Below are 9355 nucleotides of genomic sequence, written 5' to 3'. Positions count from 1 at the left end.
CCTCCTCTAACTCTAATATATTCATCGTTGTTTTCATATTTTGAATTAAAAACATTTCTCTCATGGGATGTTTCTCTCTCAATACATGGTTGCCCTTTATCTTTGTTTTTTATCATGGTTGTTTATTACCTTGGAGTTACTTGAATTGGGGAAAAACTATGTCCAAACTACCCTGAAACATGAAAAATGTTTTGCTAATAGAGATATCTCTCTAATAGAGGAATGAATCCTCTTATGCCCAAACTAGCTTGCCATCATTGTACATTAACATCGATATTTTCTTCTTTACTTAGATATAAGGTTATAGTGAATTAAAGGTACTAAATGCACAAAATAGAGAGAAGAAAACCACATTATATGGTTAGTCTTGAATCACATCATATGTAATACCCCTCCACTATTGTAATGTTGTTTCCGTGTTTAGACTGAATGTTGATGTTAGTAGGAATTGAGGAAAACACATGAAATATATTGAAATATTTATGTAAATAAGTAAATAATTTTATTGATAAATAAATAATTGGAATTGAAGTACTTGGAAATTAAACACTTGAATATGATATTGTTTCCAAAGAAGGAAAAGGAAAACTCTCATTGGTAAATGAGACTGGGATAATTCGTTCCCGATAAATATTCTAGATAAGATTATAGATAAGTTTTAATTTATAGGATAGAAAATCCATTAAATTGCTTGGCTGGGGAAAGATGCTAAGCATGGATAAGCATAAAAGTGTCATGAGAGAGAGATGTGGGCCTTTAAGGAAAAGCCTAGGAATGTGGACATTAATGATGACAAAAGAGGGACGTTGACAAAGAAAAAAGGTTATCATGAATGAAAGGTTTAAAATACCTTTTGAAGGGATTAATATAGGTTGTTTATACCCTCGCAAGAACTTCTCAGCTCAGGGGTGAACTAGAGGAAATAGTTATACTTTGGGTGGAAAAAGGTGTGAAAATCCCAAGTACCCCTACTAGTGATTATATTTGAACTAACTATTATTTTATTCTTTCATCAGAAACGACCATATGTATATGTTGCATTTTAATGTTATCTACAATATAAAGCTGGTTCTTCCGAAAATTGAACCTACAGTAGAGATGCAAGTATTGGGGAACAATGATTCTGTGACTTGAAATGTGAATTAGCTAGGAGCTTGATCTACTTCTTTATTGAAATGCATGCATCATATTATTTAAAAATTAGTTATATTAAATAAAATTATATTACTACGATGCATGTAGCTTTTACTATTGGGATAATTTGAAAATCAAAGGAAAGGGGTGGATTTTATAATTGATAAAATATGTTCATTAAGTTAGAACAGGAGAGGGATTAAATATTAATTGAGTGTGTTAAGAATTGAATTCAACATCTAGAGATTGTAATTCCTTTCCTTGCCTTAAATTTGAATTGAACTCAACATCTAGTGACTGTAATTCCTTTCCTTTCCTTAAATTTAAGTTTAAGAGGAAATTATCAAACAATTGTACATGTCGAAAATGAATTTGATGGGAAATAGCTAAGGAAGTTGAGTGGATCATTTATAAAATATCTAATTGAATTTGTAATATGGAGTTCATAGAAATATAGTTTTTTTATGCTTGAAATTGTAATCATCAATGGGACTTAACTTCTATAAGGTGTTAAGTAATAAGTGTCATGTATAGTAGTGGAAATGAGAAACAATGGAGTCATAGGAAATTAACCATATCTGTTTTAAATAAATTACTAAATTAATTTCCAGAGTATATTACTCGTTGAAAAGCCATTGAAACTTACATTAGTATCATACATAGGTAATAAAATAATACATGCTAGAAGTTGGAAAGGAGAAATAGTAATGCGCAATATATAAGAAAATACCAAACATAATAACTAGTTTACATGCCTTCATATACCCATAAATTACTATTTCATATGTTGTTACACATGCAAAAATCACTAAATTCCTCTAGTTTCTTGACGACAGATGAAAATAAAATTATAAATTTTTTTAGAGATACTAACTAGTAGCTTAATAAATACAAGTTATGATGATACCATTAACAAAGCAGAAATTCAATCTTTAAAATTAACATCGATGTAGAAAAGGAACGAAGTATGTCCATTTACATGACACATAAATGGTATTGAAATATATATATATATATATATACACACACATGAAAAAATGTAGAGGTATAATTTCACCACTCTTATCTGGAACAAGAAAAACAAACATTGTCTGGATCAATCCATATTCAAATTACTGTCATGAAGTATACAAGAATTTATATTTTATTAAAACTAAAGATCACGATGTCCCTATCATAATTTTCGTAAAGGTCTATGCATGGTGTAAAACCATGTTGTGTGGTATAAAAATACATAGACTACACCCATAATAAGAAAGGGTCACGTTAGTGCAAGCCTAGAGAAACAAAATAAGGATCGAGTATAACTCAGGCTCAACGAGTAGTCCTTAGGGAGAAGAAGATGAGAAAAAAAGAACTCCATAGTTAAATAAAGAATAAATAACAATAGCCAAAATTCTCACATGAAACGTGTATCGGTGGGTCACACTCCAAATCATATCTGCATAGAAAGATAGCATACAGTCGAACAACAAAGAGGGGAATCCAACCCAAAATAGTAGAAAAATGGATTGCATGCCATTATCAATGGTGCCGACCTATTAAAGCGCGAAGTATATTGATGTAGAGAAAATATGCACCTACAAGATAGGGGATATGGGGCATGACACTAGTAGAAAATGAGCAATTAGTGACTAGGTGACTAAAACATTTAGTCACCACAACTTTTCCAAGTGAAATACTACCAAGAATGAGCAATCTTAAGTGACTGAACTAAAAACGACTAACATAAATCACTAATTTAGTCACAGGTTATAATATGTGACTAGAGAATAAGTAATACAACTAAAAACGACTAACACAAATGACAAATTTAGTGTAAGAACAAAAATACAACTACCTAACAAGTACTAATATAATATGAATCAATTTTTTATGTTAGTCATCTTAATTGTGTCAAGCAAACTAAACTTACAAGTGATAGGGATTGAAAGTTTCTTAAATATTGGTTGAAAGGTTATCCTTCCTTAAAAACTTCTTCATCCTTGCATGGTGTATAGGTGAGTTGACTTTGCATTGTTTATCTCTAATAATTTCTAATTTTAAAAATATATATTTTTAATAGAAAAATTTATTTTATGTATTTTCTAAAAATCTAATTGGATCTAGTTCCATTTTGAAATAAATTTGAAGAGAAATTTTAATTTTTAAGACTATAATACCAAATAAAAACTACTTTAATTTCATATTAACCAACATAGATCCATCTTAACACTAGATCTATCAAGCGCCAACAAGGGTCCAATCTCTCTAGGTGAAATTTTTTTTTTCTAGTGCAAGACTTGAGGAAATCTTTGCACCTCGAGAGATTGGATCTAGGTTGGTTATATAATACTATATAATATCTATATTTTTATTTTTTTCACTTTTCTATTCCCTCTCTCTATCTCAACCCCCAAACATACAAACAGTCTCTCTCCCTCACTTCCCCTTCTTTGCCTATCTCTCTCTTCCCCTTCTCTCCCTCTCTATCTATATCCTTCTCTCTATTCCCTCCCACTATCCTCTCTCCCTTGCACTCTCTCCATTACTCCCTTGTCACCCCCTCTCTCTATCCACCTTTCTCCCTTTATGTTTTTCTTGTTCCCTCCCTCTCGTACCCCCTCCAATTCCATCTCCCTCTCCTCATCTCTATCTTCCTTCCTCTATATCCCTTATCTCCCACCTACCTCTATATCTCCCCCCCAAATCACTCTCCATCTATATATCTATCTCTTCCGTCCAAATCTACCACTATATCCCCCCTCCCTATCCTTCTCCATCTCTATGTCTACATCTCTCTCCCCTCCCCTTCTCTCCATATGTCTATCCTCTCCTCATCTTTCTCTTCCCTCCTATCCTCTCTCCCTCACTCTCTCTCCATCTCTCCCATCTCACTCCTTTCTCTCTCCACCTCTATCTCTACATGTCTTTGTTATTTCCTCCCTCTCTCTCCCACTCCAACTCCATCTCTCTCTCTCTCCTCTCTCTTCCTTCCTCTCGCTCCCTCTCTCCCCCCCATCACTATCTCTTTCTCTCTCTCTCTATCCTCCAACTTTTTCACTATATCCCTCCCTCTCTCCGCCCCCTCCCCAACTCTCTCTTAAATTTGATCACATTGTATTGTGTTTCAGAAATTAGCTAAATTAAAAAAACTTAATTGGTTGTAAAATATTAAACCTATATTTTGGATCAATCATGTCAAAGAAAAAAATAATGAAAAACTTTAAAAAACCATGCACTATATTTAATCTATTATAATTACTCAATTTGCTTGCTCTCGTCCCTTAGATCCTTAACCAAGATGGATCTAGGCTCTCTCTCTCTCTCTCTCTCTCTCTCTCTCTCTCTCTCTCTCTATATATATATATATATATATATATATATATATATATATATATATAAAGAACCGACATAGATCCATCTTAGCTTAATTTTATTAAAACATTAATATAATTTCTATGGGAATATTTTTATTAGTTGTCAGGATAGAGGGTCTAGATATATCTCAAATTGTGATCTTTTCCCTTTTAGATTGAATTAAAAAATGTTGTAAAATTAAATTAAAATAAAATATTTTTACTATGAAATAAGTTAAGGTTTTTTGGCATGTGGTATTGATAATCCATTGCGTTGGCCCATGGCATTGTAACAAAGATGATTTACAAGTTAATATCCATGGTAAAGTTATGGTGAACATCCATGGTTAACAATCTTGTCATATTTTTATAAAATATTTTGATTCTGAAATAATTTATGCTTTTTGGGCATGTGGTATTGACCCATGGTATTGTAACAAAGGTTATTTTTTACTGGTTAATAATATCTACCGTAATGTGGGGGTGAATGTCCACGATTAAGAATCTTGTCATATTGTAATAAAATATTTTGTTTGTGAAATAAGTTATGGTTTTTTGACTTGTAGTATTGATAAGCCATGGTATTGGCCAATGGTATTGTAACAAAGCCTATTCACAAGTTAATAAAAAAATAAAAATATAACAAATTGAATTTATTGTTTTTATTAATTCAACTTTTTATTATTAAATGAAAACATAGTTAGATGTTTACACTCATCCCAATATCATTTTTAACCTTTTTAATTTAGCATCTTACCGAAAAATAGAAAATTCTTATTTAAAATAAATCATTTAACCCAATTGCAATTTATATATTTTATTTTATATTATATATATTTCTTTTATTTTTTCCATTATAAATGCTTATTTTCTTTTTCATTTCGAGTTTAGCATTGGGTTCAAATAAAATATTTGTAGATTATAACATCACATTGTAGCACTTCATTTTTCTCTCTTAACATGATCTATGGATTTCATGGGATTCAAACCCTAGATGGAGTTTTCATGGGAAACACCTTAGGAGACAATCAATGATTAGATGGAGGAAGGGCAAGGTCAATGAGCATGGAGATTTTGGTAATTTGTACATGGGTATGAATTTGAACTCTGGAGAGTTCTTCATTTTTACTAAAGATGATTTTTTTTCTTATCGGTAAAAAAATTTGAGGGTTTATTTGATCAAAGCATAAATTTTATCTAGAGTTGAGGGTTTAATGATTACGATAATGCAGATCTTTATTGCGTCCAACAATTCATCAAAAGACAATGCACAAGTAAGCATTTTTCATGTCCGTTATGAAACCAGCTCAAGAAAAGATAGAAATGATAGATCAACGCCTTAGAATTCAGCCTCTTCGAGGGGGAATCCTCCTTTACATTACATAAATGAACAATTCTTGGATGATTCAAATGACAAAACCTCCTTTCTATATATAGGAGTCTAAAGAGTGACAATATAATCCAGCCGACCTAACAATAATAATATAAAGCCACAAAAATAACAATAGAGGGATTCTATGGGACACAGAAATAACAATATGGGGGTAATAGGGGCACAAAAATATAAATAAGGGGTATAACTACAATAGTAATGGGGTATTCACTAGTATTATAGGGACTCAACATGCCTCTCTCCTTCAAAAAGGTGTTGTCCTCAATGCTTGAGTAGTTCTGGATACTTCTGCATAAAATTCTCATCCTCCCATGTGGAATCTTCAGCGGATAAGTTCTTCCACTTGATAAGATACTCTGAAATTGATCGATTTCGTAGCTGTCAAGTTCTTGTTTCTGTGATTGCTTCCGGTTCCAATATACTTTTTTCTTCCTCGTCAAGTTCTAGCAATATTGTTTGAATTGTGAGCTTGTCACCTATAACCTTATTTAAACATGAAACATGGAAAACCGGGTGCAATCGAGAAGCTGCAGGAAGCTCCAATTTGTATGCCATAGTACCAATCTTTTGCAACACCTTGTACGGACCATAATACTTTGGTTATAATTTATTATCCTTCTTAGCTTTCTTTAGGGACATTTGCTTCTATGGTTGTAGCCGTAGGAATACCCAATCACCTACATCAAAACTTCTCTCACTGCGATGTTGATCTGCCTGTTGTTTCATTCTATTTTGTGCCAACAGGAGGTTATCCTTCAAGAGTTGGAGGAACTTGTTGTTGATGTTCGATGTGATGTTCCACTGCGTGAACCTTAGAATTTTCTCTTAAATATAATGTGACGGATGGTGGTTGATACCCATAAAGTGCCATAAATGGGGTCATTTTTGTTGCTGTATGGAAGGAAGTGTTATACCACCATTCAGCAAGAGGCAACCATTTGACCCATTGTGTTTGTTTCTCATATATAAAGCAATGAAGATATCCTTCCAAACATTTGTTTACTATCTCAGTTTTCCCATCAGATTGAGGATGATAAGATGAGCTATGAGCTAACTGAGTACCAAGACAAGAAAAAAAATTGTCCAAAACTTTATAGTGAAAATGGGATCTCTGTCACTTACAATAATCTTTGGGTTTCCATGTAGCTTTTGAACTGTTTCCATAAATGCAGTAGAAATTGTATTGGCTTTAAATGGATGTGATAATGCACAAAAGTGTGCATACTTAGTAAGTCTGTCAACTACCACCATGATGACACTCTTTCCCTCAGACTTGGGTAAACCTGTGATAAAATCCATTGAAACCTCCTCCCAACGTTGGCTTGGAATGGATAAAGGTTGTAATAGACCCGGTGTCTTAATTGTTTCAACTTTATTTTGTTGGCAAACCAAACATTCTGCCACAAACTTTTGAATATCTGATTTAAGGCCATCCAAAAAAAATTCCTTCTTAACCCTGTGGTAAGTTTTTAAAAATCCTGAGTGCCCTCCTAAGGGAGAAGTGTGCAATTCCATAAGAATCTTTTGTTTTAGCTGGGAATTATTACAGAGGTATAAGCGATCTTTGTACCATAACGAATCATTTTTCCAGCTAAATTTATCACAAGTACTGGAATCTTGTTGTAGCTTTCGAATAAGTGCCCACACTTCTTCGTCATTCTTCCATTCCTCCCTTGCTTTGTTTATCCAATCTGGTTGGATAATAGAAATGGCACACAACAATGCTTCCACATCCTCATCCTTTCTTGAGAGTGCATCTGCCACCACATTTTGCTTCCCTTTTTTGTAGATGATTTCAAAGTCATAACCCAACATCTTTGTGACCCACTTTTGTTGCTCTTTAGAGCATAATATTTGTTCTAAAAAGTATTTAAGGCTATCATGATCCGTTTTTACCTTGAAGTGTCTTCCCATTAGGTAGGGTAGCCATTTCTTAAGTGCATGGAGTATTGCCAACATTTCCTTCTCATAAATAGCTTTGCTTAAAAACTTTCCCTTGATTGGACGACCTTCAAAAGCAATGGGTCTTTCATCTTGCATTAGAACAACACCAATTCCATTTCCTGAAGCATCATATTCCACAATAAAGGTTTTTGTGAAGTCCGGTGTAGCTAAGATTGGTGCTTGGCACATTACCTCTTTAATATTTTCAAAGGCCTTTGTTGCTTTAGGAGTCCATGAAAATGAATCTTTCTTCAATAATTTTGTTAGAGGTGCTGCTATTCTCCCATAATTCTTAACAAACTTGTGATAATACCCTGTCAACCCAAGAAATCCTCGCAGATGCTTTATGGATGTGGGGATTTTCCATTCCTTAATGGCTTTAATTCTGCTAGGGTCTACCTTAACTCCTTCATGAGATACAATATGACCCAAATATTCCACCTCGTGGACTCCAAAGAAACATTTGGATCTTTTTGCATATAATTGTTTCTCCTCCAATAGTTGTAGCACCCTATCAACATGTTCAACATGATCCTTCCAAGACTTGCTGTAGATTAGTATATCATCAAAAAATACTAACACAAATTTTCTAAGGAATGGTTTGAAAATTGAATTCATCAAACCTTGAAATGTTGAAGGTGCATTGGTAAGGCCAAAAGGCATGACCAAAATTTCATAATGACCCTCATGAGTTCTAAATGCTGTTTTCGGAATGTCTTCAATCTTCATTATGATTTGATGATATCCCCAATGAAGATCCAACTTGGTGAAGTAAATTGATCCATGCAATTCATCCAGTAATTCATCAATGACAGGAATGGGGAACTTATCTTCAATAGTGAGCTTGTTGAGCTCCCTATAATCCAGACACATGCACCATGATCCATCCTTCTTGTGCACCAATACTACTGGAGCTGAGAAAGAAATTTGACTCAGTTGAATTATACAAGCCTCTAGCATTTCTACAACCATACGTTCAATTTCACTTCTTTGGACATAGGGATATCTGTACGTCCTGATGTTTGGAGGAACACTTCCTGGAATCATATGAATAGCATGATCATGATCACGCATATGTGGGAGACATTTGGGAGTCTCAAATACCTTGGAATGATTGTCCAGGACTTTTTGGAGATCTGGAGAAATAGATGATTCCAATGTGGAAACATCTAGTGAACATAGTTGTGCAATTACACCTCTTTGCTCCTTTTTTAGAAGCTTTGTCATGCCATTAGAGCTGGTTATCTCTCCTGGTTTCCCTGCAATACCCCTTAATTCAAATTCCTTTCTTTTCGTAGAAAATTTCATGAAAAGTTCTTGAAAATTAAAAGATATTGTACCCAAGGATTGTAGCCATTGGACTCCTAGTACAACATCAGCAGCTCCCATTGGAATGGAAAGCATTGGGATAGTCAATACATATTCTCCCGTGGATAGCTTGATATTATGGCACCTTCCAGAGCAATTTATTGTTCCTCCATTTGCAATCATCACTTGACACTCTGGTGCTGGATATAGGTAGCAATTCAATTCTTTTGCTACCCTA

This window comes from Pinus tabuliformis, chromosome X (assembly GCF_031772625.1).
Source record: "Pinus tabuliformis cultivar Carrire ecotype Pingquan chromosome X, CPIR1, whole genome shotgun sequence".
Taxonomy (NCBI): Eukaryota; Viridiplantae; Streptophyta; class Pinopsida; order Pinales; family Pinaceae; genus Pinus; species Pinus tabuliformis.
The sequence above is the reverse complement of the archived record's forward strand: the minus strand, read 5'-3'. Positions refer to the sequence as shown.